Source organism: Cupressus sempervirens, chromosome 11, assembly GCF_028749045.1.
Source record: "Cupressus sempervirens isolate cs-2001-9-10 chromosome 11, ASM2874904v1, whole genome shotgun sequence".
NCBI classification, from domain to species: domain Eukaryota; kingdom Viridiplantae; phylum Streptophyta; class Pinopsida; order Cupressales; family Cupressaceae; genus Cupressus; species Cupressus sempervirens.
The window spans coordinates 772,087,901-772,098,191 of NC_143128.1; positions in this window are offsets into that span (position 1 = coordinate 772,087,901).

The following is a 10,291-nucleotide window of genomic DNA, read 5'->3' on the forward strand; positions in this document are numbered from 1 at the left end:
ATTAAAAATTGAATTATAGTAATTTTATACTTCGATATTTTTTTTAAAAATTATTTTTTATGTAGACATTAAATATTTTCATTAAAAAAAATTCTTGAATGATATGAAATTCTTCGATCAAATGCTTACAAAATGTCATTAATTAGATCTACAATCAATAGATGCTTCAAGGTCAAATAATGTCGAGCCTTGCTTTTATCTTTCACCTCTCTACATATATCATCTTTGCCTCTTCTTGAATGAGTGATGGCTAAGGTTCAAAGCTAGGTAAATCTTAAAAGCAATGGTAAATCTATTTATTTATGTATCTTTATTATTTTAATGGTTAAAATTTATTTTCATTTAATTTTTCCATTTTTGTTTACAAAAATGAAAGATAATAAAAATAAAGATAGGAGTAATTTTTTTTTAATGAAATGGTCTAAAATTATTTATTAAATTATAACCATAAGCTCATAAAAATAAAAAATTAATATGGTTGGAATGTATTAAGCTTGCTTCCTCTTAGTAATACAAACCTTGTTTGGAAAATATATTACAAAGAAATATATATGCACTTCCCATAAAGATAAACAACTAAATACAAATATGGTCGACATGGCCTAGAGACAAAACACCCTGGCAATCTAGCCAAAGAAATGAGAAGGGTATGGATAAGATCCTTCTTTCCCCAACCTTCTATAGGGCTTGGTTCAAGGTCTAGAAGAGTCCAAGCATTTGGGTTATCATCCCTTGTTTCTTTCTCTTCCCAACATGAAGAGATTGGTAGGACATGTTGGCATTAGAGATTCATTGACATTTTTTGAAGATTATGTATGGTTGTAATTGATGGCAACTATGCAATTAGGGAAAGTAGGAGGCCACAAAAGGATGAGTGGTGAAGGCAATATACATGTGATTATCAATGAATGCATGGACAAATGATTGGTGACTATAGTAGAATAGTTGACAACATACACAATACTCACAACAGTTGAGTAGAAGTCAAATGAAGATACATGATTATCCTTTTACATAATTATGATCAAAACCTAATTGGTTGAGTGGTAAGAAGAAATTGAACTATTCTAAGTGGCAAGTAAAGGAAGTACACTTAAAGATAGTTAGAAGATTCAAGGTTATCAAAAGGTTTAGTTAAGGTAATCATATTGTACAATGTGATACTAAAGAGTGGAGGATAAGAGATGTTGATTTGGTATTAATCGTCAAATCAATATAAGGCAATGATAAAGTGATGCAATGTGAAATTTAATATGTTTTGATTATTCTAGTTAATAGATAGGGAATTTAAGTTGAAGGTTAACATGGAGAGGATAAATAATATTGAGATATGTGAAATTCTTAAGAAGATTGAGCAAGAAGCTTATTGTTTGAATAAATGGTTAGGACTAAGGGATAAAAGTTGAGCCTAATCAAATAGTTACTAAAGAAAGGTTTGGTAATGAAAAAGGTAGTCGAGGATAGATTGAAAAGTGCTAAGATTGTGATCAAGACATTGAGTAGAGAAGAGAAGAGTGTAGTTGAAGAACAACAAATTACTAACTAGATATGATAGGAAACAACTACCATAACCAAATCAATGATTTAGTTTTTTCCTAACAGTTATAGCATGTTAAATTCCTGAATCGGGTTAACCCTTCCAGGTTCTAGTTTTAAACCCCCTAACAAGGTAAGGGCTTAGAATTTTTTTTTTGTAAATCTTTTGTCAAAATAGACTATAGCATATCTTTTGTACTTCTAACAAGGTAAAAATCACTCCTAACATGGTGAACTCTTAGAAAGGGTAATTGTATGCTTATAATCAAGCAACTCATTTAATGCAGTATTGAGCTTGTGGGTATCATCCCCACTGTGGTTTTCATCATTTGACAACAATTTCCAATACCAAAATCACAATGTCATGTGTGGTGGTTTGATATTGTTATGCTTTATTTTTTTGTACCAGTCATAGGCTTTATTTGTTGGAAGTTAATATTCTAGTTTAGTATATCAACGTTTAAAGTATTAAATTAAACTATACAAATTCAAATTCAACCCCCTCCCCCTGCCAATACATCCCCTACACCCCCCCCCCCACCACCCCAATACCAAAGAATTTGAACTTGACAAATTTGGGAAACCATGCAGAAGAAGGTGGCCACCCAGAATCTTCGCTCAAACCAAACCAACTTGATGGTGTCAAAGGAGCACCACCAAAAAAACTACACCTAGACAGGGCCCCACAAAACCTTAATTTTTTAAAGTTTAACATTAAATTATGAATTTTGATCTATAAAAAAAATAGTTCAATATAATTTAAAAATTGTCTATAAATCTTTATCTCATGTTTTTAATCTAATATTGAACGATTATGTGATATATAGATGATTATAAAATTCAATTTGTAAGTTTATTTTTAATTAACTTATCATAATAATTTGTGAGTACCTTAGTATTTCAATACAAAACCTCTTTGACATAATCACCTTAAACATAAATAGGAGATATGACTCATTACTAAGCATTACAATTTCACAATTCTCAAAATCATATGATGATTTTCGATTATTCTTAGTTTTTCCAGCAACTTATTTAACAAGACCTATAAATACATTTGTTGGTTCACATCCTCAAATATAATACCACGCAAAAATATCCTTTAAAAAAGATTGTGCATTAAACTATAATAATTGTAAAGTGAGTTATGTTTTCTTTGTTTAATAATATGATATCATATGATTGGATTCTTTTTACATTTAATTAATACACACTCATAGTCAACACTAACAACTTTGAAGTCACACCTCCAAACCTTAGTTGTAGATAGATAATAGGTCAATCTACATGAACCTTTAAGAATGAAGATATTATGATATTCCATGCAATTGTTGTATGCTTGCAAAGTTAGCCAATACAACTACTAGTATCTCTTCCCTAGTGCCATGTTATTAAAAACATCAAACATTTCACATACACTATTAAAACTATTGAAACAAGTTCAACTACTAGATCCCCTCATTATTATGAATATTGAAAACTTAATGCTACAAAAAGGTATTTTGATGGAAACATGCTCGAATACATAGATGTCAACATCTCCACCTTTATATAACATATTACAACATATTGAATAAGCATATATCTAAATCACAAATGAGTTTCGACTAAACAATCAGGTGCAAGAAGATCCAATCCATGGATGAAAAGATCCAATGTGTCAATTTCAACATGTCTTGTTTTCTAAGAAGTGAACTTTATGATTTTATACATAGAACTTTTACAGATATTATTAAATTATTGAAACATGCTCAACTACTAGATCTTCTCATTAATATAAATATTGAAAACATGTAGTTAAATAACTTTTTTTTAATGGAAACAAGTAGAATACAAACATATTTTCATATTTATCTTTATACTACGACAATTTAAATAAACATTAATAAAATAAACAAATCACATTCAACTAAACCACCAGAAAGATCTATTTTTAAATTTATTTTTATATAATAAGATGACTTTCAAGATCATCCTTTGATGTACCATACATTGACCTTAAATGCTTACCCCACAATGTGGGTGCACTCATTAACTCACGGGCATTTATTTCTAAGCTATAAATCATAGGCAACCCCTAGATCCACTGTAGGAGGTGACATTACCAAACGCTGAAGAAAAGTGTATATGTAGAGCAACACTTGCCTGATTTCATGTGCTTCTGTCCAATCCTAGAAATGGTTGATAAAAGCAACCGACCAGGGAGGTTTGTTGAACCTTTTAAAGCCAAAACCAAGTGTATAAGTTATGAAAAAAGTCACATTCCATGTTGAGTCAGCTATTCAATTTATTTTGCTTTAGCAATACAATGCGGATCATGTTGGAGACATCACTCTCAGATTGTTGGAGTTCGTATTATTCAAAATGCAAAGCCTGAAATCAGCCATTTTATTAGGAGGGAATGTCCCTGACTTTTGATAATATGCAACATGGCATGCATCTATTGTTTTGACGGTGGTAGGAGGCCAAATTTATTGCTATCTCAGATGAATCATCCTTTTTAAACGCCTCATAAAATTCTAATAGATCAATGAATGCATTTTTCTTGTTGGGTATTTACTTGTTTGGAAGTAGTCTCAAAGTTTAATCATGGCCTGCAAATTATGTACTGTTATGTGGTCAGTCTACACTGTTTATCTGTGCTTCTTTTCGCCTGTTTCAGCTCGTACTATGCCAGCAATTAAGGAGGACATACATTCTGTGTCTCACAATGAAAGATGGATAACAAGGCAGGAGGACAATGAAGTAAAAGTGGGCAGAAATAGAAGTAACAATGGCGCAATCAATGTGACATATGAGATGCTGCCCAAAGGACCCGTTTCTCCATCTGGGCCTTCTCCTTGTCACAATGCTTTTCCTCAAAGAAATTACCCAAATGCTCATTTTCCATGCACAAGCTATGATGCTCCCTAATTGGTTATTTTCCATGCCCAAGCTATGATGTTCCCTAGTTGTCATGTGCATATGATGGAATTGAATGGTGATGGGGAATTGGAGCTTTAAAGTTTAAGTCCCTTAATGCCAGAAATTCTTTAGCTATCTTTGGGAGTTCATTTGAAACTTTTTATTATAGGTATCCAGTATTCTTGGAAGATACTCGAAAATGTGGTCTGAAGTTTGAGTACCACATTAATTTTTATTATTCTGGTCAAACTCTTTATAGTTATCTTTGGGATTTCATGATCAAGCTTTTTAGAATTGTCATTGGTATTCTTTAAAAAAGAAATGGGATATGGAATTTAAGTTCTACAATGACTTTTACCATTCTTGTTCCACTCTAACTATCTTTAGAGTTCATTATGAAGCTTCTTGCTAGAATCTTCATTCACTATTCTTTGAAGAGAGAATATGAAACTCGCTGTTGTATAACTAAAGTATCATTGATTCATACACTATCTTTTATCACCTTTATCACGTAGTTAAAATTCTTGTATACTAGCTATTCTTAAAAATATGTCCGAGTTAAGCTTTACTTTTGTATGGCAGCTTTGAAGGATTCCAAACTATTCTATATTAATTTTCTTGGATAATTTTATGATAAGAATAAAACAAACTATTGCCAACCTGTAATAGAATAGCAGTATGTTTGTAACTTCGTGGGTACGGCCCATTTTAATCTTACCCGATAAATACCTGATAATGCAAATGAGTAAGTCATTATGAAGGAAATAGTTTTAGCAGACTTGTAATAGTAAGAAAAAGAAAAAGAAGCCCCATTAGGGTGTAGTTGGAAAATGTAACGCTAAATTCATGTCAGGACAAGATGGTGCTGTCAACCAGAGGGTATTAACTGTCATTCAAGGTGTTTCAGGAACACTTGCATCCACAGAACCCATGAACCAATCTGTTGAGAAGCTCCACCTGTAATCTTCGTAATAATTAAAATGTGGGAATGAACTAGACAATAGTATATGTTGTTTCTGTCTTGATTTTTTATAATAACAAGTACGATGTTTTAAATGTATGATTTTTAATGACATTCACCAGATCAAGCATTCTACTCTCACTTTATAAAATGTGAGAATGAATAAGACAATAGCAAATATTTTTTTCCTGACATATTTTGTTTCTGTGCTGATTTGAATGTGACTAAGCTATTTAATTTCTGCAATGTTTTGTGGTTATTTAGAATAACAGGTACAATGTTTTAAATGAAACGAAAGGATTTCAATGACTCAATGTGATTGAACATTCCACTGTTACTTTATAGAAGAGTTGGGAAGTACTGAATGCATGTGCTGAACCTTTCAGATGATGGTGGATTACAACAGTTAATTTAAAGTACCATTGGCTTTCATGTACACTCACATGCACAAAAAACTTACATAATGCGGATCTCTGCCCAAAAAATCTAAATGGAGTAAACATTTTAGTACACTTATTATATACACCAAGTTGTCCTTGGTATATTTCTTGTTCATGGAAGTGGTACCCAATAAACAGCCCAAGTACATTGCCAAATCTATTGTATGGCCATATGTAATGCAAATCGGAGACCTAATTTCTATACTTGTTTATGACAGTCAAATACCTAGATTCATAGTTGTCGATCAACCAAAGCACGAATGAACCGGACGCTGTGGCAGATGAGGGTTCGAAAAGCATTCATGACCATTGAAATGGTTTACTCAACTTCACCACTGAAGTTCCAAGAACTTTTTGGCTTCGTTGTTGGATCCTAAAAGCAAAGAGTGATTTGTTCATCTCATCCTCCCAACAAATGGGTGGCTTGTAATTTGTAATTTTGACTTGTTACATATCTTGCTCATCCTCCCAGTAATTAGGCGGCTTCTAATTTTTAATTTTGTCTTGTTATATAAAATCTAGTGTGAAAAAAATATTTTAAAAATAGTTACAGTGCATTGAAGTGATTTTTCCTTATGTTTCGGTTCATTTTAATTAGTGTGGTTATGTTAAGTATTTAGTGTATCTTTGTGTGTAAATTAATAAATACACTTATTTTAATTTTAATATATTTTTATAAGTATGTATCATATCTAATTAAAAGATGTTAAAGAAATGAAGCTGTGAGGAGGTTATAGAAATTAATGAGGATTTCAATAGGATTTGTAGGGAAGATTCCAAATAAATTGGCAAGGAACTTCTAGGTTTTCACAAAAGGAAACTCTTGATTGGTTTCCAATAGAAAGAACCTTCATAAGAACTAGTAATCTTCAAAAACACATAAGACCTAATAGACTCCTGGACCCTATGAATCAGAGAGTAGTCATGTTCCCAATTAATACCATTACTTTCAACATTACCATTAGAGGTTCATGTAAATCCTCCCATACCAAAGTATGTGTGAAATCCACAATTTTGGAAAACTTCAAAAGACAAAAATATGGTTTTAAAACCAGGATTTGGGCAAAGAGAGGCAAAACAAAGGAGAAATAATCAATAATATAGATTGTGTACAGACACCCTCAAGCCACATAACCTAAGTATAAGCTACGCAAATGCAATGAGGTACCAACTTATCTCTAAATCCTTGGGGTCACATGAAGGAAGTTATTCTTATGACATAAATCATCAATGCACTTTTTGGGTCTATGGGGACTCAAAGTAGAGATGGCTTGAGCAAAAACTTAAACCCCTCCACTTGTGGAGAGTGGGTGGTAGGAGTCAGAGATGAGGAATTTTTTATTCCCTTGCTAATTTTCCAAAGATTAATCATGTTTCAAGGAAAGAAACGTCTTTTCATAGAAAAGAATCAATGATAATCCAAGAATGAGGAACGAAGTCCTCCCGAAAAGGAGGGAAACACTAAAAAGTGAAAAGGGAATTAAAATTTCCAAGGAAATCTAGAGAGGGCCTAAACAAATCCAAGACAATCAACTCAAGATTGTTACCTCAAAATAATCATTACATCATCAGTCCCAAGATATGTGAACTCATGCTTATATGTGTAAGTTCTACAACCTAGCTCTTGATTAAAAGAATTTCTTTAAATGGATTGAGAAAAAATGTGCAGGATTTAAATAGGTTCTTTTTATTGATAAATGCCAAGGCTTTTGTAGTGTCCTTAAATTGCAACCATGTATTTATGGCACTTTTGCATCGAGTATCATGAGTTAGAAACGAAGGATAATGATAAAATGACCACATTTTGACATCATGACCCCTCATAATGCAGTGTCTATCATCTATCACACAAGTTTGATGCTTATATGCTTGGATGTGAGTGTGACGTATAGACATAGATGCAACACTCTAGTGTCCACAAAATCCAAAAAGGAAACATTTCTTATTACATGTATCCACTCTCTTGGATGCATATAAAATGACTAGTTTTGCCAATTTGTAATAATGAAAGGATATTTTTTCATCTTATTTGAGGCTCAAGATATGATTCACTTGATCTCTCTGAACTCTTGAACTCTCTCTAATCTTCTAGGTGTTCTCTCTTATGCTCTTAGGCTCTCAATCTCCCACAGAGAAGATACTTCATAATCCACTCTCAAGTTGGGAAGATCTATGATCATATCTATCTCATTTGGACATAACTATTATCTTTGTTTGTTTGGCATTATTATCTTGTACATATATTCTTGTATATTGAATTAATTAGGTAGTAAGGGATTTCCTCCTCCAAGTGAGGTTTTGTTTTTACTATCCATTTTGATCTCTATATAATAAGGGTTTTTCTCCTTCAAGTGAGGCTCACTTTTATTTGTCATCTTTATGTAGTAGGTGTTCTCCCATATTAAGTGGGGAGTTATTTCTGTTAATTGTCTCCATTTTGGTTTACCATATATCTATCTATCTGGTTGTACATAGAGGTGGGAAAATCAAAGTAGGGGTTAAACTAAGGAAAACCTCTATCCAACCCCATCCCCCTATTTGGGTGTGTGCAACAAGTTGTGGTGCCAAACACATGCCACCCCTCTTTTTTTTTTTTCTTTTGCACATTCGCGCTATAGTGTGTACATGCTTTGAAAACCTAAAAAAATTATAAATGGGCTGCAAACCCGCAGCCCATTTCATTTTCATTTCATATTGCAAAATTTCCTCCTTACAATGCGTACATGAGTTGAAGGAATTGGACCTTCGCCACCCACCTCCTCAAAATGCCTCCCTGTCGCCAAAGTTTGAGATTGAGATCACGTCGTATGTTTTCTACTCTTTTTCTTGCATTGTTTTATATGTTTTTGCATTTTTTTGTAGGTTTTTTTCAATTTTGCTTTAAATTTGTTTATTTAGATTGCAATTGGTTTCTTATTAGGAAATGTGGATAATGTGTTGGAATAAAGATAGGGTAATTGAGAGGGGGGGGGGTGTGGGGGGGTGAATCAATTACTTACAAAAATTAATCCGTAGATCCCTTAGATGTCTTAAAGATCTAGTTACTGTTGATACTTGGTAAACAAATGCTGTAACTTGGTAAGTTAAACTATTACTTATTTTTCAAGCATTCATGCATGTAATTGAAAACAAAATGAACACAAGAGACACCAGATTTAACGTGGAAACCCAATATGGGAAAAACCACCAAGTAAGTAGTCACCAATTTTTCACTCTTTTGAAGTGAGCCCTGTTAGGAGCCAACCCTGTTAAAGGTTACAATACACATGGTTAGGTGTGACCCTATTAGAGGATTTTAATCACCTTGTTAGGAGTGGCCTTGCTAGAGGTCTTTAGAACAATTCAACTGAACTGTCACCTTGTTCGAGGATTTACAAAATGGCTGTTAAACCAACTCTATTAAGAGATTTGAAATCACTGCTACAATGGTTAGAAAGAAACAATGAATTGACCTGAACAAGATGCAACTAAATTTGCTAGTTACAGGTCTTTGTTTAGCATCATTATATCCTCCTTGATCAAATATGGCTTTGTTGTTGCTCAATGATCTTTGATCATCCTTCAAATTCGCTTCCATAATAATTAATCTTCATATTACATTAATTCCACAACCATACATTTAGAATTCGTGACTTGACCTCTTACTTATACCATTCAGATTGTCAAGTTGGCCCATTTACATGTTACATTTACCAATAAACCATACATAAGTTGGCTACAGATATTACTCTGAGAAAATAAACGTTATTTCATAAAATAGTGAAATCCTTTACTAGCCGACCCTGCTTGATAAATGCTGCTTCTAAAAATTACCTGAGTTAACCTTCTTGACTTGGTTAACATTGCAATATCTGTAAAATCCTTTGGCTGCCGAGCTTATTCGTTAAGAACTGAATTCCTTCATGAGAGCTCGGTAAGAACTGCTTTTGCCACATTTCTTTTGATGATCGAGGTAGCTCAGTAAGAACTGCTTCAGTCACATCTCCTTTGATGACCGAGTGAGCTCGGTAAGAACTGCTTCAGTCACATTTTCTTTGATGATTGAGTGAGCTCAGTAAGAACTACTTTAGTCACATTTCCTTTGATGATCGAGTGAGCTGAGTAGATTCTATCCTTTTGCCTCGCTGACCATCTGAGCTCGGTAAACACTACCTTTTGCCTTGCTAACCTTCTGAGCTCGGTAGACATTGTCTTTTTCCTTGCTGACCTTTTGAGCTCGGTAGACACTATCTGATGACTAATATAACATTTGTGTGACATCAAAGACAACACACAATTTGAACAATTGTATCCAACAATCTCCCTCTTTGGCATTGATGGCAACACAACATGTCATAGCAAAATGAAATTTGAAAACAAGTCTTTTACTGATAGAATACTTCACTTTTTTTTTTCAAATACAACAAACTCCCTCTTTCATAATAATCTCTGATCCCTCTTACACAAGATA